At 32.8% G+C, this 22500-nt stretch overlaps 1 protein-coding gene and 1 pseudogene across 2 annotated transcripts in view; one reads left to right on the forward strand and one right to left on the reverse strand.

Moving 5' to 3' along the window:
• LOC137643641 (uncharacterized) overlaps nt 1–12442 on the forward strand; it is a 13484-nt pseudogene extending 1042 nt beyond the window's left edge.
• Nucleotides 1–22500, reverse strand: part of LOC137644024 (uncharacterized) — a 244723-nt gene that overhangs the window by 198484 nt on the left and 23739 nt on the right. The window lies entirely within an intron of this gene.

Here is a 22500-nt window from a genome sequence, read left to right on the forward strand (position 1 = left end):
AATAAATGAGAATATTCTCAAAATATATATTTCTCTTTTATTGACCACACTTATCAATATGAATCATGTATTCTTAATAAATCTTACTGTATAATCATTAGAAAATAATAATAATGAATTTTCATACTATAGTCTCACCATTCAAAGAATAATTGCAAAATGAAATTCATCGTCTATTTTCAATTGAAAGCATTAAAGTAAATCAGTTCTTTTTTCTTAATATTTCAACGGTAATTCAAAGTGACTGTCCTTTACTTACATTCTTCATCAGGTAGTCACAAAATAATCAAAAGTTATATTATATTATTAATCCTTAACTTCATCATCTCTACAAGAGTAAAAAAGAATGAATTTCGTTCCCTAAAATATACAATAAAAATAAATAAAATATTTTATGGCTTTTTTTTTGAAGTTTTACTAGATTTTATATGGATAAATAAGTGATATGCGAATAAAGAAGTATGATTTTATTCCAATTTTCACATTCACTCATTTGTTTCTTCAACATAAAATGATGGACAATATGGAAAATATGCTCCCATTTTCAGAAAAGAAGGAGCATGGCAACTGTTACTTCTTCGTGAATATTATTCAAACCTTAAATGTTTACATCGTAACTGAATTCTTGCATGCACGGAGATTTTTTTTTTTTATGAAAGTAATTTTTTCCTCTCACTTTGAAAGGGTTCGATTCCAGTGCAGTGACGTAAGTGGTACCTTGGTATATACATGATTTGTTTGCCCCTATAAAAATGTGCTAAAGTTATTCAGTGTCTAATTTTGGATAATATGAGGAAAAAGAAGTACAAAAAAGTAATAAAGTGCTATTCCACAACTTTCTTTGCATTAGGAAATCAAACCTCACAATAATTAAAGTAGGGATACTAATTGGCATATTCATATTTTGGGAAACCTGTTATTATTAAGTTATCATGAAGTTGAAAGTTACCACAAATTGATGTCTTGGAGTAACTATCGAAAGTTGACAGAAATTATTATTATTGTGATCTCAACTCGCCAACCACGATCCACAGTAAAGACTTTTAAAAAACTGTAGACAAAACAGAAATTAAATAAGAAACAAAGATGAATCAAGAAACAGGTGAATCTATGCATTCATGAACACAGAAAAAAAGGACCTCGCTAATGATACATGTAGATCAAAAGGCTTCTTAGTGCCAGTTATATTGTTCACTTCCAATACAATTTTGTGAGCTGATAAAAGTATGTCAACATGTAACCTGAATGACCGCTCTTAGTATGAAACTCATTAGGGCACCAGCAAACCTATTATGAAAATCATACATTCAAGAATCCTGTGATAAAAAATGATCATTTATCAAATGTTTCCTTTGCTGAAAAGTATTTTCCCGCATAGAAAATTTCTCGTAATCTAAAACTCAGTTTTCGAGATATTTCATGATGATTAATCTGTAACATTGGTATTTCTGGAAGATTTATTGATTCATCTACTCTAGCCACTCATTCTTGAGGTACATTGTCTCAATCCTGTCCACAGTAAGCTGTCCAGAAACTTTTTCCTTTGCTGACCTCTTGCTCCTAACCTCTCTATCTTTCCCGTAAGGCACAAAGGTTTGATCACATTTATTCTTATGACACGTCCCATAAATTCTATTCGTCTCCTTATCACTCTTAGAAGTGATCACTTCGGAATATTTTGAGTGCTGGTAACGGCTAGGTATCTCTCTCTCTCTCTCTCTCTCTCTCTCTCTCTCTCTCTCTCTCTCTCTCTCTCTCTCCGTATATATACTGTATATATATATATATATATATATATATATATATATATATATATATATATATATATATATATATATATATATATATACATATATATATATATATATATATATATATATATATATATATATATATATATATATATATATATATATATATACACACACTCATATATATATATATATATATATATATATATATATATATATATATATATATATATATATATATATAGAGAGAGAGAGAGAGAGAGAGAGATATGTATATATACATATACATATATATATATATATATATATATATATATATATATATATATATATATATATATATATATATATATATATGCATATATGTATTTATGTTTGTCTATGAAGAAAGGTTGGTAGATCGATATAGAATAGAAAAATAGAAAGATAGATAGATCGATAGAGCAATAGATTAATAAAAAAGATTGATAGATCGAATAAAAGATTATTTAGAAAAAAAATCTTTTCCTGAACAGATTATTTGTATGAAAGCCAACATTCTTTTAAATATTCTGGAATATGACTCAGCCTCGCAATCGTGACCATTAAATAAGAGACTTTGTAAGTGATTGCTCTGTTCACGTTTGGCCGTTAAGGCGTAGGAACTGATGGAGCAAGGACGCTCAACGAGTGCGGTGTCCTTTTGACTGGAATCCTTCGACTGTTTTTGCCAGATGATCTGTATTTTATCTGATTTATCTAAAGGTTTTTATAGCCTTGCTGAGTTCAGAGTGAGAGTGGGGCTGTCGGTCAGTTAAGGTTTATTATGTATGTGAGAGAGAGAGAGAGAGAGAGAGAGAGAGAGAGAGAGAGAGAGAGAGAGAGAGAGAGAGAGAGAGAGAGAGAGATAGTCTGGAAATAGGAAAAGAATTTGGCCAGAAATATAAACATTAGGAGTAAGGCAGGACGAGGTGCGGAGCTAGTAAGGTGATAACTGAGAGGCGAGGTGAGTGCAACCTCTGAGTGCAACTACACTTTATTAAACAATCATCGAGTTTCTATACAGCGATGTGCGAGCAAGAAAGTCACCAATATTCAAGCATGAAAAAGCATGATACACAAGTTGGTCTATAAGAGTCCAAGGAAGAGCGAGTGAAAAGAAATAATCAAAACCATTACAGTGTACGAACGTGTATGAAACACATGCGTTATATGGCTCCCCCCATAAAAATGTCATCCACGTGAAAAAGGCGCCTTGCTCTAGAGAGGCTACTTTAGGCGGGTCGTCTGGCAGGATATATTATTATTATTATTATTACTTGCTAAGCTACAACTCTAGTTGGAAAATCATAATGTTATAGCCCGAAGACTCCAACAAGGAAAATAGCTCAGTGAGGAAAGGAAATAAGGAAACTACAAGAAAAGTATACAACAATTAAAATGAAATATTTTAAGAACATTAACACCTAACCACCACCTAAACTCACATAATTACTGCTCTCGATATCGTTAATGTTATCACAACTAATGCCAATAATATTGTTGAACATTAATATTATAACAACAGATCCCAAAGGAGTTTTTAGTTTCTATTCTATTTGGAAATTTTGCTATCTATGCAACATCAGTATTTCTGGAGAAATTCTAATTACTGTGTGGATTTCTTCTCTTCTTTGTAGAATTTTCCTTGAACAAACTGTCTAGTTATTTCCTTGAGGATAAACTGGAAATTACTTCTCCCAATTTTACGTTTTTTCCAGTAACTCGTGAATTCCGGAAGGAACCTCTGGGTTTCTGATACACACTTATGGTAGAGAACTTGTGAGATTTATCACTATAATCAAGTTTAAATGTGCTGAAATGTGATCCTGAAGTTTGGAGGCTATTCATGATAATAAGGACAAAGTTTTTATAACATACGTGATAGGTACCACGTGATCACCTGCTACCACTGCCAGAGGAATGGACATTTTGAAAAAGAATGGAAGTCTAAGAATGAAGATAAAGTCTGCGGGAAATGTTCAGGGAGTCACTCCACCGGGGAGCGTAATTCGCAATTGTCAAAGTGTATAAATTGCACAACGTTAAACAGACCAAGTGACCACACAGTAAATTCTAGAGACTACAAAACGTATGACTTGGAATTGAAAAGACTAGCGGAAAATACTGATCATGGTTACTAGGGATGTCATAAACTGTGGCTATGTAAATATACAATCTGTAGGTAATAAGACCGTTCGAATTCGAGAATTGATAAACGAGAAATATTTAGATATGCTAGCATTATTTGAAATATAGTTAAATAACTTGGACTAGGCAAAATTCACTGAAATGACACCCCCAACACTTGCCTCCTTTCACATACCGAGAGAAGGTAGGTCTGGTGGGGGTGTCGGACTCTTTATTCATAAAAGTTACTCAAATCTCAAAACGTTATATAATAAGCTCCCACGAGACATTCGAATGATTGAAGGCATTAAGGCTTTCAAGAGGAAACTGAAGACTTTCCCCCACCGCCTCTCACCGTTACTATGACGCCGTCAACGCATACCTTCTGCAGCAGTACTCGCCGTCGCCAGCCTCCCGTATAGCAATGCTTTTTCAGCTCTCTCAACAACTTTTGCTGGACCAAAGGGCTTCGCTCACCTCGGGAAAATGACCAGTATTACTCGCCTGCAACCTACCGCAGATGGCTCTCCTCGTGATGTGAACCCACTTCATGACCTTCAAAACCTCCATCAAAGCCTCCACTCGTGACGTAGAGGACACCTATTCAACTTCAACCGAAGCTGAGGTGAATGCCGTAGGACACACACGCCTATGAAATCCATAGGACACACGCCTATTAATGCCGTAGGACATACTCGCCTATGAATGCCGTAGGCCTATGAATGCCGTAGGCCTAAGAATGCCGTAGGACACACTCGCCTACCCAGTGACGAGCCGGAGCAGCAACAAAGCCACCCATCATCCACCACTCGCTCGCGCCCCAACCAACGACTTTTACAGCCACTCACTGCCTCTAATCGGCACAGTTTTTACTACTACCTCTTCAGACTCAGGGCACCTATTTAACATGTCCACTATGTCATTTTTAGAGGGGGAGCCATGTACCAACCGTGTGTCACACGATCGTACACACTTCATTTTGTGTATATATTGCTTGTCTCTTCGCTCTCCCCTCGCACTAAAAAGAACCTGAATAAACATGTCTGTTTTTCCTCTTCGGTAACGGTGTTAATTTTAAACATGAAAATTCTTGTTGCCTTGAGCTTCTGTATATAAAGGAGAGTGTTCTATAATAAACTAACTCAGTTGCTTTCAACCTGTCTTTGAGCCACAACCTCTCTCGGCTCGTCACATTGGTGACCGCGGAGTGACTCGCTCCTCCCGCCTTCACCAGCACACACCCCCTCTCTCCCACTGCCTCTAACCGTTACTATGACGCCGTCAACGCATACCTTCTGCAGCAGTACTCGCCGTCGCCAGCCGCCCGTATAGCAACGCTTTTTCAGCTTTCTCAACAACCTTTGCGGGACCAAAGGGCTTCGCTCACCTGGGGAAAATGACCAGTATTGCTCGCCTGCAACCTACCGCAGATGGCTCTCCTCGTGATGTGAACCCACTTCATGACCTTCAAAACCTCCATCAAAGCCTCCACTCGTGACGTAGAGGACACCTATTCAACTTCAACCGAAGCTGAGGTGAATGCCGTAGGACACACACGCCTATGAAATCTATAGGACACACACGCCTATGAAATCCATAGGACACACACCTATTAATACCGTAGGCCTATGAATGCCGTAGGACATACTCGCCTATGAATGCCGTAGGCCTATGAATGCTGTAGGCCTATGAATGCCGTAGGCCTAAGAATGCCGTAGGACACACTCGCCTACCCAGTGACGAGCCGGAGCAGCAACAATGCCACCCATCATCCACCACTCGCTCGCGCCCCAACCAACGACTTTTACAGCCACTCATTGCCTGTAATCGGTGCAGTTTTTACTACTACCTCTCCAGACTCAGGGCACCTATTTAACATGTCCAGTATGTCATTTTTAGAGGGGGAGGCCATGTACCAACCGTGTGTCACATGATCGTACACACTTCCTTTTGTGTACATATTGCTTGTTTCTTCGCTCTCCCCTCGCACTAAAAAGAACCTGAATAAACATGTCTGTTTTTCCTCATCGGTAACGGTGTTAATTTTAAACATGAAAATTCTTGTTGCCTTGAGCTTCTGTATATAAAGGAGAGTGTTCTATAATAAACTAACTCAGTTGCTTTCAACCTGTCTTTGAGCCACAACCTTCTCCCGGCCCGTCACAATAACAAGTCAATGGGGGGAGTTGACTTGGCAGACTGCCTCATTTCCCTATACAGGATAACTATAAGGTCCAAGAAATACTACCATCGTCCTATTTTCCACATGATTGATATGGTGATAGTAAATAGCTGGCTACTATATCGACGAGATGCGGGAAATCTTCATATACCAAAGCCAGATATCCTTCCCCTTGCAGTCTTTAAACTAAAAGTTGCATTTGCTTTCACGAAAAGAGGAAAGTCCTCAGGAAACCTAAAAAGTGGCAGACTATCAAGCTTGGAGGGTAAAAGTAAAAAACGGAAGATAGGACGACCTGCACAGGCAATTCCTGATAAACCTATTCGATCTGACCTTGTAAGACATTTCCCAAGTGTTGATGGTATAAGGAGGATTTGCAAGAATCCAGGATGTAAAGGAAAAACAAATATTCTGTGCATGAAATGTAAATTGAACTTGTGTCTCAATAAGAATAACAACTGTTTCCTAAAATTTCATACACCATAAGTAGGAAATCATTGTTCCATTCAAAGCAGAAGCAAGTAAAAAATTAATCAGCATATATCATTGAAATTATTGTCATAATATTCTTAATTATTCAATTACATTCTGATTTCAAGGAAAATTACATGGTGAAACTTTGAAACACTAAATTACTAATTGATTATTAAGTGTTTTGCCTAAAATATTGATAAGTAACCATCTAGTTTTTGTCATTCATGTACTTAACTCCTGTACAAACTTTCTACAATGAAATATTAAGAAAATTAAAAACAACTAGTTTCATAATAACCTATGTTTTTAGAATTTTACTGCTAAAGCTGTGGAGTGGATCGGCTGTTCTGATGCCCGAGTGGACTAATTAGTCCTCTAATTCTAATTATATAATTATAACGTAAATAATAAAAAAAACTTATATGAGTATATATTGGTGCTATATAAAACTATTGAAAAGGGAGAAATTTTTTTTTCTTTAAGAAAAAAAAAATTGGGCAGTAGAGTTAATTTGTAACATTCGCATTTCTGGAAGATTTCTTGATTCATCTACTCTAGCCACTCATTGCTTAGGTATATTGTCTCAATCCTGTCCAGAAACTTTTTTCTTTGCCAGCCTGTTGCTCTTTGCCCCTTTATCTATCCCGTAAGGCACAAAGGTTTGATCTCATCTATTCTTATGACATGTCCAATAAATTCTATCTGTCTCCTCCTTATCACTCTTAGAAGTGATCACTTCGGCATATTCTGAGTGCTGGTAATACCTAGGTAGCTCTCTCTCTCTCTCTCTCTCTCTCTCTCTCTCTCTCTCTCTCTCTCTCTCTCTCTCTCTCTCTCTCTCTCTCTATATATATATATATATACATATATATATATAAATATATATATATACATATATATATATATATATATATATATATATATATATATATATATATATATATGCGTATATATGTATATATATATATATATATATATATATATATATATATATATATATATATATATATATATATATATATATATATATATATATATATTTATATCTATATCAATCTATCTATTTATATATATATACACACACATATATATATATATATATATATATATATATATATATATATATATATATATATATATATATATATACATAAACATATGTATATATATATATATATATATATATATATATATATATATATATATATATATATATATATATTTATATATATATATACAGACACACACAGACTCACGCATATATATATATATATATATATATATATATATATATATATATATATATATATATATATATATATATATATATATATATAAACTATATATATATATATATATATATATATATATATATATATATATATATATATATATATATATATATACATACATATATATATATATGTATTTATGTATATGTATAGGCATATACATGTATTTTGGAAGCCAGGTTCTGATAACTTGGTGGGTTATTGAATATATTTTAAAATCAATTCTCGCTTCAATCAGCAGCCAGGGTAAATCGATTAGTATAGGGGTGATCCTTTCTCTAGGTGGGACACCTTTTATGTCTTGCTCCTCTGTTTATAATGTTCTGTTATTTCTTAAGTTGCACTTTTGATAAATTGTAGTAGATAGAGTTGCAGTAGTCAATCCTGGTAATAATACAGTTATTCACAACTTTCTTCATAGAATTTTCGTCCAGGTACTTTTTTATAGACGCAATGTTTCTTAGATAATAACCAGCAGTTTTTATTACATTATTTATTTGGGCATCTAGAGACAGGTTACAGTCAAGAAATACACCTAGGTCTCGAACTTTACTATATATTGGCACCGAGTCATTTTTATGTTCATTTGAATATCACCTAAGTTTCTCAGGCTGTTTCTCTTGCCCACCACCATGAATTCAGTTTTGTTCTCATTTAATTTTAGTTGTTTAAATGTCATCCATTCTCTAACACTATCAAGGATTCGGTTTAGAGTTTCAGTAGTGTCAGGTATATCATTTATGGAGAAGTAAAATTGTGTGTCATCTGCAAATAGTTTAAACTTCACGCCATGCCTTTGTAGCATTTTCGATAGACCAATAGTATAGATGCAGATTAAGATTGGGCTAATTACACTCCCCTGGGGTACCCCTCTGTTTAAGGGTTCCTATGATGAATAAGAGTTTCCAATTTGTACATACTAATTTCTACTAACAAATTAGTCTTTTAGGCATTTGAAGGCTTGATCTTCAACGCCGATGGACCGTAGATCATTTATTAGCAGTTCATGCACCACTGTATCAATAGCAGCACTGAGATCGAGCAGTATTAAGATACCACATTTATTTTCATCCATCATTTCTAGTATATCATTTAAAACAGAGCAGATGGCTGTCTCCGTAGAGTATAGTTTTCTGTAAGCAGATATATATACATACATATATATATATATATATATATATATATATATATATATATATATATATATATATATATATATATATATATATATATATATATATATATTTATATATATATATATATATATATATATATATATATATATATATATATATATATATATATATATATACGTATAGAGGGATATATATATGTATATATATGTGTAGAAGATATATATATATATATATATATATATATATATATATATATATATATATATATATAGATAGATAGATAGATATCTATAGTTATATCTATATATATATATATATATATATATATATATATATATATATATATATATATATATATATATATATATATATATATATATATGCTGTATATATAAATCTATATATCTTTATATATATACACACATATATATATATACATACATGTATATATATATATATATATATATATATATATATATATATATATATATATATATGTGTGTGTGTGTGTGTGTGTGTGTGTGTGTGTGTGCATGTACATTGTCATTATTAGCGCTTAAAATATTCCGAAAATTATACTAAGGATATACAGCGTTTAACGTGACGATTTTGCGGTAAAAAAAAGGTTCAACTAAACTATAGAGAAGAAAAAAGTAAGTTCTCGGGGTCATTTAGTCCATTAATTCAGAAGTCAGTTTGTCTAATAATTTTCTATACTTAGCTCGGTTCTCGTGTTTTTCCAGCCTTACAGTAAATAGCCTTCAGGATACTGACTAACGAGAGATCAAGGTTAAATTCCATTTGAAAATAAACTCCAGTGTGTAATCTTATTATTGCAACCGGGAAGAATGTAATTATTCCAAATATATTGAGTACTCCACTTGTACTATCGCAGAGAGATTCCGAATGCATACGCAGACTGCATCAATAAAAAACCACATCATAGATGAATATAGACTAAAAAAAAAAACATCATACAGAGCAGGTAAAGGTAACGCACACAGATAGTTTGGTCGGGTATCTAAGAATGACTGAAGCTATCTATATTAAAGATATAAAGTCTTTAAAATATCAGGAAGAAGGTTGCGATAGAATTTTGAAAATTTTAAAATGTTGAATTTTATGCCCCTTTTTTGTTTGTACTTATTTTAAAAAATGACAAATATGTATTTTATTATTTTTACTTCTGATATCCCATTTTTGCTGAATATTCTATTTTGACAATAGATATGTATATTTTCAAATTCTGACAATTATGTTTGAACATTTGGTGATTTTTATCTCCGACAAGGAGGTATTGCTATCGAAACGGTTTATTTATTTGTCTGTATCTATGGATATTGTCTGTGGACATTTGTCTGTGGACAGGATTACGTCAAAAGTATTTTGCTAAAATTTTTACCGAAGATAGACCTTATGTCATTGGCAACCCCATGAAATTTGGGAGATGGTTTTTTGTTAGTCTGTGGACATGATTGCGTCAAAATTACTCGACGGACTTTGACAAAATTTTACCACATTTAGATCTCAAGTCATGGACGGCCACATTAAGTTTTGGAGATGATCCAGAACCGGATCCGTATTCTTGATTCGGATTTTCATTTTCCAGTGGTTTAAAAATAACGTCAAAACTACTCGACGGGTTTTGACGAAATTTTCGCCACATATAGATTTTAGGTCATGGACGATCCCAGTAAGTTTTGTAGATGATCTGGATCTGAATTTGGAACTGGATTCTAGATTTTGATTTGCATTTTTCGTCACTTCAAAGATGATGTCAAAATAGATTGATGGATTTTGACAAAATTTTCACCCTATATAAGTCATAAGCCATGGATGACTTCAATATCCTTTGGCGGAGGTCAGAAATCTCTGATTGCTCTTTTTAGGATTTACATACGTGCTGTACATTGTTCCTAGAATTTTGTTATACGCCAACTTGCTTATATAGGAAGTTAATCTTTTTACTCTCGACTTTAGCCAAAATCTTTTGGCTTGGTATACCTGACAATCTTATTATATTTTTGGACAGTCGTATTATTTGTGTAAAATATGTTTTAAAGTTTTAGTCAAGCATGATTATTGACGAAGTATAGTCCGAAAGATTAAAGTAATGAATAAAAGAAAATAACTGAAATAATTTCAAAATGGTTATAGTCTATCATTTAAAAAAACTCCGAACCAAGAAGTGGAGAGTCCAACAGGAAACTGTTTTTTTTTTTTTTTTTTTTTCTTTTTTTTTAATGTCACTGTGTGCGTGCTAAAAAAAATAAAAATTACAATATTGAAAAAAATATAAAAACGTAAAAACTATTTATAGTTTAATGCGTAAAAATAGAGAGTCATTATTCTTAAGGTTTTTGCTGCTTAGCTGTGCGAAGGACATTTGCCTTCCCTCAGTCAGTATATAAAGAGATCCTTGAGTCCTTCTCATCACAGTTGGCTCTGAGCAACCCACCATGATGTCAAAGGTAAGGAAACACACATTTTCTATATCTTTTCTATATTTGCGTTGAGTGCATTAAGGTTATTAATACTTCTCTCCAAATAATGCGATATAATATTAAAAAGATTTGTTAAAAAATGAAATTTATCAAAACCCAATATTGATTTATACCGACGAAACAATGTTTAACTAGATCTTCAACAAAGAATATGAATGTAATTCACCATTTTTTTATTGATTGAATATTTGTAAAATATATTGTATAATGTGGAGGTTGTTAAATATATTTACTGTAGTCACATTTTGAGCACCGTTTTCAGTTTTATCTGGATCGCAGAATTACAATTAGTAATACATATTCTTATTGGATCTTTGATTTTGTCCATTGTGTATTTTGTGATCTTCTTCTAGTTTATTTTTTATTCAAAATGAATCCAAAAATAAGTATCAGATTGCTCAAAAATAGTTCAGATGCTTATTTAAATGGTGTTTTCTTCTTAGATAAATGCCTCATTGTTAGAAACTGAAAATATGGACCATTTATATTATCAAACTTTATTTCATCTTTACTATACTTGCCTTTTTACTTTTAATTAACATGTCATTTCTCATTATATTTTTTTCAGATGATTCTGGCCACCTTTGCTGTGGTCCTTCTTGGGATGGTTGCAGCTGATCCTGTAGCTGATCCGGAACCAGGTCACTTTGGAGGTGGACTCCACCGTGGTTTTGGTGGCCATTTCGGTGGATTCGGTGGCCATTTCGGTGGACGTGGATTTGGACATGGATTCGGAGGTGGGTATGGAGGATACCGTGGAAAAAGGAGCCCTGTAGCTGAACCTGAAGCCAACCCTGAGGCTCTTGCCAACCCAGAACCTGAAGCAGATCCTGGTCACTTTGGAGGAGTCCACCGTGGATTCTCTGGATTTGGTGGCCATCATGGAGGTAGCTTTGGTGGATTCGGAGGTTTCGGAGGACACAGGGGCTTTGGAGGAGGCAGATTTTATGGTTAAGAGAAAAGAGATGAAGGTTTTCTAGTTTTTTTCCTGAAAGTAAATAAATGAGAATATTCTCAAAATATATATTTCTCTTTTATTGACCACACTTATCAATATGAATCATGTATTCTTAATAAATCTTACTGTATAATCATTAGAAAATAATAATAATGAATTTTCATACTATAGTCTCACCATTCAAAGAATAATTGCAAAATGAAATTCATCGTCTATTTTCAATTGAAAGCATTAAAGTAAATCAGTTCTTTTTTCTTAATATTTCAACGGTAATTCAAAGTGACTGTCCTTTACTTACATTCTTCATCAGGTAGTCACAAAATAATCAAAAGTTATATTATATTATTAATCCTTAACTTCATCATCTCTACAAGAGTAAAAAAGAATGAATTTCGTTCCCTAAAATATGCAATAAAAATAAATAAAATATTTTATGGCTTTTTTTTTGAAGTTTTACTAGATTTTATATGGATAAATAAGTGATATGCGAATAAAGAAGTATGATTTTATTCCAATTTTCACATTCACTCATTTGTTTCTTCAACATAAAATGATGGACAATATGGAAAATATGCTCCCATTTTCAGAAAAGAAGGAGCATGGCAACTGTTACTTCTTCGTGAATATTATTCAAACCTTAAATGTTTACATCGTAACTGAATTCTTGCATGCACGGAGATTTTTTTTTTTTATGAAAGTAATTTTTTCCTCTCACTTTGAAAGGGTTCGATTCCAGTGCAGTGACGTAAGTGGTACCTTGGTATATACATGATTTGTTTGCCCCTATAAAAATGTGCTAAAGTTATTCAGTGTCTAATTTTGGATAATATGAGGAAAAAGAAGTACAAAAAAGTAATAAAGTGCTATTCCACAACTTTCTTTGCATTAGGAAATCAAACCTCACAATAATTAAAGTAGGGATACTAATTGGCATATTCATATTTTGGGAAACCTGTTATTATTAAGTTATCATGAAGTTGAAAGTTACCACAAATTGTTGATGTCTTGGAGTAACGATCGAAAGTTGACAGAAATTATTATTATTGTGATCTCAACTCGCCAACCACGATCCACAGTAAAGACTTTTAAAAAACTGTAGACAAAACAGAAATTAAATAAGAAACAAAGATGAATCAAGAAACAGGTGAATCTATGCATTCATGAACACAGAAAAAAAGGACCTCGCTAATGATACATGTAGATCAAAAGGCTTCTTAGTGCCAGTTATATTGTTCACTTCCAATACAATTTTGTGAGCTGATAAAAGTATGTTGATATGTAACCTGAATGACCGCTCTTAGTATGAAACTCATTAGGGCACCAGCAAACCTATTATGAAAATCATACATTCAAGAATCCTGTGATAAAAAATGATCATTTAACAAATGTTTCCTTTGCTGAAAAGTATTTTCCCGCATAGAAAATTTCTCGTAATCTAAAACTCAGTTTTCGAGATATTTCATGATGATTAATCTGTAACATTGGTATTTCTGGAAGATTTATTGATTCATCTACTCTAGCCACTCATTCTTGAGGTACATTGTCTCAATCCTGTCCACAGTAAGCTGTCCGGAAACTTTTTCCTTTGCTGACCTCTTGCTCCTAACCTCTCTATCTTTCCCGTAAGGCACAAAGGTTTGATCACATTTATTCTTATGACACGTCCCATAAATTCTATTCGTCTCCTTATCACTCTTAGAAGTGATCACTTCGGAATATTTTGAGTGCTGGTAACGGCTAGGTATCTCTCTCTCTCTCTCTCTCTCTCTCTCTCTCTCTCTCTCTCTCTCTCTCTCTCTCTCTCTCTCTCTCTCTCTCTCTCTCTCTCTCCGTATATATACTGTATATATATATATATATATATATATATATATATATATATATATATATATATATATATATATATATATATATATATATACACACACTCATATATATATATATATATATATATATATATATATATATATATATATATATATATATAGAGAGAGAGAGAGAGAGATATATGTATATATACATATACACACACATATATATATATATATATATATATATATATATATATATATATATGTATATATATATATATATATATATATATATATATATATATATATATATATATATATATATATATATATATATATATATATATGCATATATGTATTTATGTGTGTCTATGAAGAAAGGTTGGTAGATCGATATAGAATAGAAAAATAGAAAGATAGATAGATCGATAGAGCAATAGATTAATAAAAAAGATTGATAGATCGAATAAAAGATTATTTAGAAAAAAAATCTTTTCCTGAACAGATTATTTGTATGAAAGCCAACATTCTTTTAAATATTCTGGAATATGACTCAGCCTCGCAATCGTGACCATTAAATAAGAGACTTTGTAAGTGATTGCTCTGTTCACGTTTGGCCGTTAAGGCGTAGGAACTGATGGAGCAAGGACGCTCAACGAGTGCGGTGTCCTTTTGACTGGAATCCTTCGACTGTTTTTGCCAGATGATCTGTATTTTATCTGATTTATCTAAAGGTTTTGCTGAGTTCAGAGTGAGAGTGGGGCTGTCGGTCAGTTAAGGTTTATTATGTATGTGAGAGAGAGAGAGAGAGAGAGAGAGAGAGAGAGAGAGAGAGAGAGAGAGAGAGAGAGAGAGAGAGAGAGAGATAGTCTGGAAATAGGAAAAGAATTTGGCCAGAAATATAAACATTAGGAGTAAGGCAGGACGAGGTGCGGAGCTAGTAAGGTGATAACTGAGAGGCGAGGTGAGTGCAACCTCTGAGTGCAACTACACTTTATTAAACAATCATCGAGTTTCTATACAGCGATGTGCGAGCAAGAAGGTCACCAATATTCAAGCATGAAAAAGCATGATACACAAGTTGGTCTATAAGAGTCCAAGGAAGAGCGAGTGAAAAGAAATAATCAAAACCATTACAGTGTACGAACGTGTATGAAACACATGCGTTATATGGCTCCCCCCATAAAAATGTCATCCACGTGAAAAAGGCGCCTTGCTCTAGAGAGGCTACTTTAGGCGGGTCGTCTGGCAGGATATATTATTATTATTATTATTACTTGCTAAGCTACAACTCTAGTTGGAAAATCATAATGTTATAGCCCGAAGACTCCAACAAGGAAAATAGCTCAGTGAGGAAAGGAAATAAGGAAACTACAAGAAAAGTATACAACAATTAAAATGAAATATTTTAAGAACATTAACACCTAACCACCACCTAAACTCACATAATTACTGCTCTCGATATCGTTAATGTTATCACAACTAATGCCAATAATATTGTTGAACATTAATATTATAACAACAGATCCCAAAGGAGTTTTTAGTTTCTATTCTATTTGGAAATTTTGCTATCTATGCAACATCAGTATTTCTGGAGAAATTCTAATTACTGTGTGGATTTCTTCTCTTCTTTGTAGAATTTTCCTTGAACAAACTGTCTAGTTATTTCCTTGAGGATAAACTGGAAATTACTTCTCCCAATTTTACGTTTTTTCCAGTAACTCGTGAATTCCGGAAGGAACCTCTGGGTTTCTGATACACACTTATGGTAGAGAACTTGTGAGATTTATCACTATAATCAAGTTTAAATGTGCTGAAATGTGATCCTGAAGTTTGGAGGCTATTCATGATAATAAGGACAAAGTTTTTATAACATACGTGATAGGTACCACGTGATCACCTGCTACCACTGCCAGAGGAATGGACATTTTGAAAAAGAATGGAAGTCTAAGAATGAAGATAAAGTCTGCGGGAAATGTTCAGGGAGTCACTCCACCGGGGAGCGTAATTCGCAATTGTCAAAGTGTATAAATTGCACAACGTTAAACAGACCAAGTGACCACACAGTAAATTCTAGAGACTACAAAACGTATGACTTGGAATTGAAAAGACTAGCGGAAAATACTGATCATGGTTACTAGGGATGTCATAAACTGTGGCTATGTAAATATACAATCTGTAGGTAATAAGACCGTTCGAATTCGAGAATTGATAAACGAGAAATATTTAGATATGCTAGCATTATTTGAAATATAATTAAAAAACTTGGACTAGGCAAAATTCACTGAAATGACACCCCCAACACTTGCCTCCTTTCACATACCGAGAGAAGGTAGGTCTGGTGGGGGTGTCGGGCTCTTTATTCATAAAAGTTACTCAAATCTCAAAACGTTATATAATAAGTTCCCACGAGACATTCGAATGATTGAAGGCATTAAGGCTTTCAAGAGGAAACTGAAGACTTTCTTATTTCAACAGTCATACAGCAGTGCCGATTTAACAATAAATAAACAATACGCGATATGAAACGTTAAATACTCTGACCGAACAAGGTAAAACAACAGTGGAGGTCCTGTAGAGAGTGGGGTTCCCCTGCAGCCATTAAAGTAAATAAGAGGTTATGAAAATACCACCTGGGATTATGATAGCATTCACATTTTTCATAACGTAAATATATACATCCAAACTAAATTCTTGCAAGAATGAATATAATTTTTTATGAATAAAACTTTTTCCTCCGACATTGCAAGGGAGATGTGGTTTGATTGCATTGCAGTGACGTCAGTGGTACCCTGGAACTTTTGTTCCTTCGTCCTGGAATCTTCTGGATTTCTTGACTATCTACAACAGTGATGAAATGATTCAAAGATAATCTTGGCATATGACAAAGAAAAAGGAAAGTGTAACAAAAGTAACCGAACGTGATTCTACATTAGAGTTATAGTAGTATTAGCATTTCAGGCTACTCTACAATTGAGTTACTAATACGAGATCACTACTAGCTGACCTATTATTATGATATCGCAAAGTTAACTCTAATTGTGGATGCCTAAGAACAACTTTGTAAAATTGCCAGATATGATTAATATTGCGATTAAAACTCGCCCACCACGATCAACGCAAAGACGTTTACATTCAAGACTGAATTATACATCGAGGAAATGAAGTGAAGAAGGTTCATTTTATAAAGAAGTTCAGATTTCAGACAGGTTCATTGGCTGACTTAATGAGTCGAGATGATTTTATATATAAGGAAAAAATTGATAAAGAAATGAGCCAAAGCGGAAGCATTAAGGATTTCTATTTAAGAAGTCTGGCTGGAAAATTTCAGAATATTGTCAAAATTTTTGTTGCCATTATTATTATTATTATTATTATTATTATTTTTATTATTATTATTATTATTATTATTATTATTATTATTATTATTATTATTATTATTACCATAGAATGAAAACACATTCAAATAGAAAAAAATATTTACCTGTAATATGATGCTTTGAAAAGAATTGTTTTACATATGAAGAAAATATGTGAAAGAATAAATAAAAAATAACTGAATAAAAAAAAAAGATGAAACAGATTGATATATGCATTAGTGAACATCAATTAAAGCTTGAAGAGTTATATTAATGATAAATGTCCCTTTAACTTATCATTAGCGTCAATTAAATTGTTTCCTGCCAATACAATTATGTCAGCAGATAAAAATGAGTTACATAAACCCTTTTGAAATGATATGTAAGGTGTGAATTTACAGCTATTAATAGAAAATTTATTTTGACACCTTATATTCTTAAATTCTATATCCAAAACACGTTGTTCTGGAAACTATATTCGGTGATCTTCTATGATTATTACAATATTAATGACTATTTTGTTAACCATTTGCTAATTATTCTTTTGATAGTGCTTGCAGTCATTACCTTTATTTTTGTTTGCTCTTCTACATCTCTCTCTCTCTCTCTCTCTCTCTCTCTCTCTCTCTCTCTCTCTCTCTCTCTCTCTCTCTCTCTCTAAATGACTAATAACCTCACTCTCTCTTTGAACTCAGCAAGACTGCGACACCGTATACCTACATCAGATCAAAAATAGATCTTCTGGCAAAATAGTAGAAGGATTTCAGTCCAAGGATACCACACACGTCGAGTGTTCTTGCTTCATCAGTTACTGCATGTATTATGCATTTACAATTTTGAGGTAATTGAAATAATGTTTATTATATATATATATATATATATATATATATATATATATATATATATATATATATATATATATTCAGATACCTAAGAAATTGACGTGGAGTAACTCAAAGCGAAAGGTGAAATAGATTTTATTCTAATTGAAAGTTGAATTTAGTTAAAGATGTAACAGTTATAAAGAAGTTGTAGCCGAGTGACCATAGAATGGTGAGAAGCGAAATTTGTCTAAATTTAAGGAAAGAAAGAGAAAAACTAACTAAAAAAATAACTCTCATGTAATAAGAGAGAAATCTGATGAGTTTAGTTTAGCGATACAGAAGAGGTACTGCAAGCTACATGATGAAACGGAAGCAAGTAAAGAAGAAATGACCAGTAATTCAACAAAATGCTTATCGCAATCAGTACAAGAGACCGGTGGAAATCTGTCTTATCAAGATTAAGGAAAACTATCAGAAAAGACCAACATTGTAATGAATACAATTTTGGAAGTAAGAGTAAAAAATCCAAAACAAATGAAATAAAATTAGCAGAATTTATCAAAATGATAAGCAAACAAATAACTCACACTGTCTTGTGCGCAGACTTTGCTAGAATTTTGTTATAGGTGAGAAAATTAAAGCAGTCTTTTTTTCTAGAAAGATGTTTGCAAAAATAATAGATTTTTACTTTTTTCCTAAATTCTTAAATGAATTATATTCATTACTGTTCTGTAAAATGTTTTATGAATTAGTGACTTTTAGTATTAATCTTTTTGGTTAGAATCTTAGATAAATAGCTAAAAAATAAAAGTATATCTTCCAGCAAGCCACCAGAGACTTTCCATTTAAATCCTGGAAATGATTTTGATGAGTAAATTAAACACTGACGTCGACATATCCTTCCTTCACTTCAGGAGGTCGAGTTGGCCGTAGAAGTTAATGTGGTCTGGACACACTTCACTGGCATACCCGACAGAAAAGCCGGCATATCTCTATGTATTCTTACTCCATATAGAATTGGTTTATCTTTAGGTGATTTTCATCCCCTTATATCATATATAATAAAATTCACAAAGATTTTTATCAAAAATAATTTTCATGATGAAAATCGGCTCTCTAAACGCTTTATATAGCACTAACTGATAAGTTCATTGGCCAATAATTTAACTTTATTCCAGAAAATAGTACTGTTTCCTGATTCAATTCATCATCATCATCTCCTCTTACGCCTATCGACGCAAAGGACCTCGGTTAGATGTTGCCAGTTGTCTCAATCTTGAACTTTTAAATCTATACTTCTCCCACTCATCATCTACTTCATGCTTCATAGTCCTTAGCCATGTAGGCCTTAGTTTTCTAACTCTTTTAGTGCCTCGTGGAGTCCAGCTAAAAGTTTGTTGAACTAATCTATCTTGGGAAGTGCGAAGAGCATGACCAAAACATCTCCATCTACCCTTTACCATGATTTTATCCACATGTGGTACTTTAGTAATCACTTCTATAGTTATATTTCTAATCCTGTCCTGCCATTTCACTCTCAATATTCTTCTCAAATCTATCAAAGCTGTTGGATATAATTTCATTGTCATACCCCAACTCATGTCCATACAGTAACACCAATCTTACTAAACTAATATATAGCACGATTTTTATATGCAATTTCCGGCGATTTGATTTCCAAATTTTACTTAACCTAGCCATTGTATGATTTGCTTTTTTCAGTCTTTCATTAAACTACTATTCTAATGTTTCAAGATTTTAAATGATTCCACCTCATTAATCCTTTCTCCTTCCATTGATATTTTATCTTCTATGCATATTCCAGTCTCATTATTTCTGTCTTTCTCCTATTTATCTTTTAACAAAGACAGCATCATCCGCATACTCTAGGTTTGCGGATTTCTTATTACCAATACAGTTCAATCATTCTCCATCATTCTCAACTGTTTTATCTAATGACCAGAAAATATTTTTTGAAATTTGTCAAAAAATTTTATAAGAAAAATATTTACAGTTTTCTTCTGATTTGTGGTCCCTGTCTAGCATCCTGCTGGACTCAGGTTCAAGACCCGATCAAACTTGATAGTTTCTTGTAGTCTTTGCAGCTTCACCAACTTTGTAAGCAAGTTATATGGGTATTGGGGAGCCTAAAGGTCTACCTGCTGAGTCATCAGCATCCATTGCCTTGCCCTCCCTGGTCTGGTCCTAGTTTTAGTGGAGAGGGGGTTTGGCCACTGATCATATTTATATATGGTCAGCCTTTATGTCATTGTCCTGCCACTAGGGCAATGCCACTGTTGTCCTCGTCCCTAACCTCTTGCCAAAGCGATTCATCTAGCATCCAAAAGGTTGGCTGCAACGTTTTTTTTCCTTTATTTTTTTTTCTAATTTGTTCTGAATACGAAATTCTTGCTAATTTCTTTCATGAGATATATATGTATTTTTAGGTTGTTTATAAAATCTATATAGTAAATAGTTATTTTTTTGATTTGTTTTATTTACATAGTCAGTAGTTTGGCGAATTATTAGTAGTATTTTTTCATAGAAACAAAAAATAGGTCGGGATTCCACAAGAAATAATTTTTTTTTTTTAATTACTATAAGTTGAGTTCGACCCGCAAGACCTTCAAACCTTCAAAGGTTGGCTAAACAGCGATAACTGTCCAGGGACATAATTTTCTATTAAAAAAGGGTAACATTATGCTACAGTTAGAACGGTCACTTCCAGGAACCGAGACATGTTCTAAAAATATATTGGTCTCAAGCTATCGTCCTCACAAGGTCTCTTTAGTAATAGAATTTCCTTGACTTATTTATGGTACAAAACTACAAAACACACATGCATGTTTTGCAATGCCCTTTTACCAATTTGTTTTAGAACTGACAAATATTGTTCAACCCTTTCATGATCCTTATAGGAAAAAAACCTTAGTTTATGACAATTTTTTTAGGCATTTCATACATTATTGGGGACTTTTTATAGATAAAGATAGGGGGTAAAAAAGTGTTTCATGAAAAGTCAGTAAAAGATTTGAGAATTCGGAAGTTTGCTTGAAATTCTTCTTTGTTCTTGGTAGTTGGCGATTAATTATAAGGAAAGTAAAAAAACTGAAGTATTTTTCTAGAATTTCTTTAGTATCATCAAACAAACCACACTATTATTAAATCAGGGATACCGATTGACATAATCTTATTTATGGAACCCTATTGTCTTAAAGTTAACAATAATTGTGGAATCCTAGGAGGAACTATCTAAAGTTGCCAAAAATGTTTAAAATTGCAAGCTTAACCCGTCCACCACGATCCACCGTAAAGACTTTAAAAAAATATATAGATAAAACAAAAAGCTAAACAACAAACAAAGATGGATCAAGAAACAGGTGAATCTATGCGTTCATAAACATCAAAAGAAACCAGAAGATCTTCGCTAACGATACACGTAGCTTTTAAGTATTATTAATGTCAGTTTTGCTGTTCACCGCTAATAAAATTTTGTAAACTGATAGAAATATGTTACATGCACCATTTTAAGGAAATATGTAATGCGAATGACCGCTAATTACATGAAACTCAAAAGGACCCCGGCAAAGCCTATTATGAAATTAATACATCATTAAGCAATTTTTTCTTATGATGAAGAGAATTTTTTCCTGCTGGAGAATTTCTCATAATCCAAAACTCAGTTTCCTGCAACTTTTAATCCATAACATTGGCATTTCTGAAAGACTTTTCTTGGTTCTCATACTCTAGCCACTCATTGCCGAGGTATATTTTGTCAATCCTTAAATCATTAGATATTATGACCAAAACAACTTGTTCTAGAAAATGTCTTAGTTAAACTTACAAAATGTTATAGTAATATTGGTTACAATTTTATTGATAATTTCCTACCTCTTCTTGAATTAGCTTTTGCATTTATTGCCTGTGTTTTCATTCCTGTTCTGCCTTACTCCCAATCTTTATATATCTGGGTACCTTCTTTCACTATTTCCAGCCTGCCTCTCTCTCTCTCTCTCTCTCTCTCTCTCTCTCTCTCTCTCTCTCTCTCTCTCTCTCTCTCT

This window comes from Palaemon carinicauda, chromosome 7, assembly GCF_036898095.1.
Source record: "Palaemon carinicauda isolate YSFRI2023 chromosome 7, ASM3689809v2, whole genome shotgun sequence".
NCBI classification, from domain to species: Eukaryota; Metazoa; Arthropoda; class Malacostraca; order Decapoda; family Palaemonidae; genus Palaemon; species Palaemon carinicauda.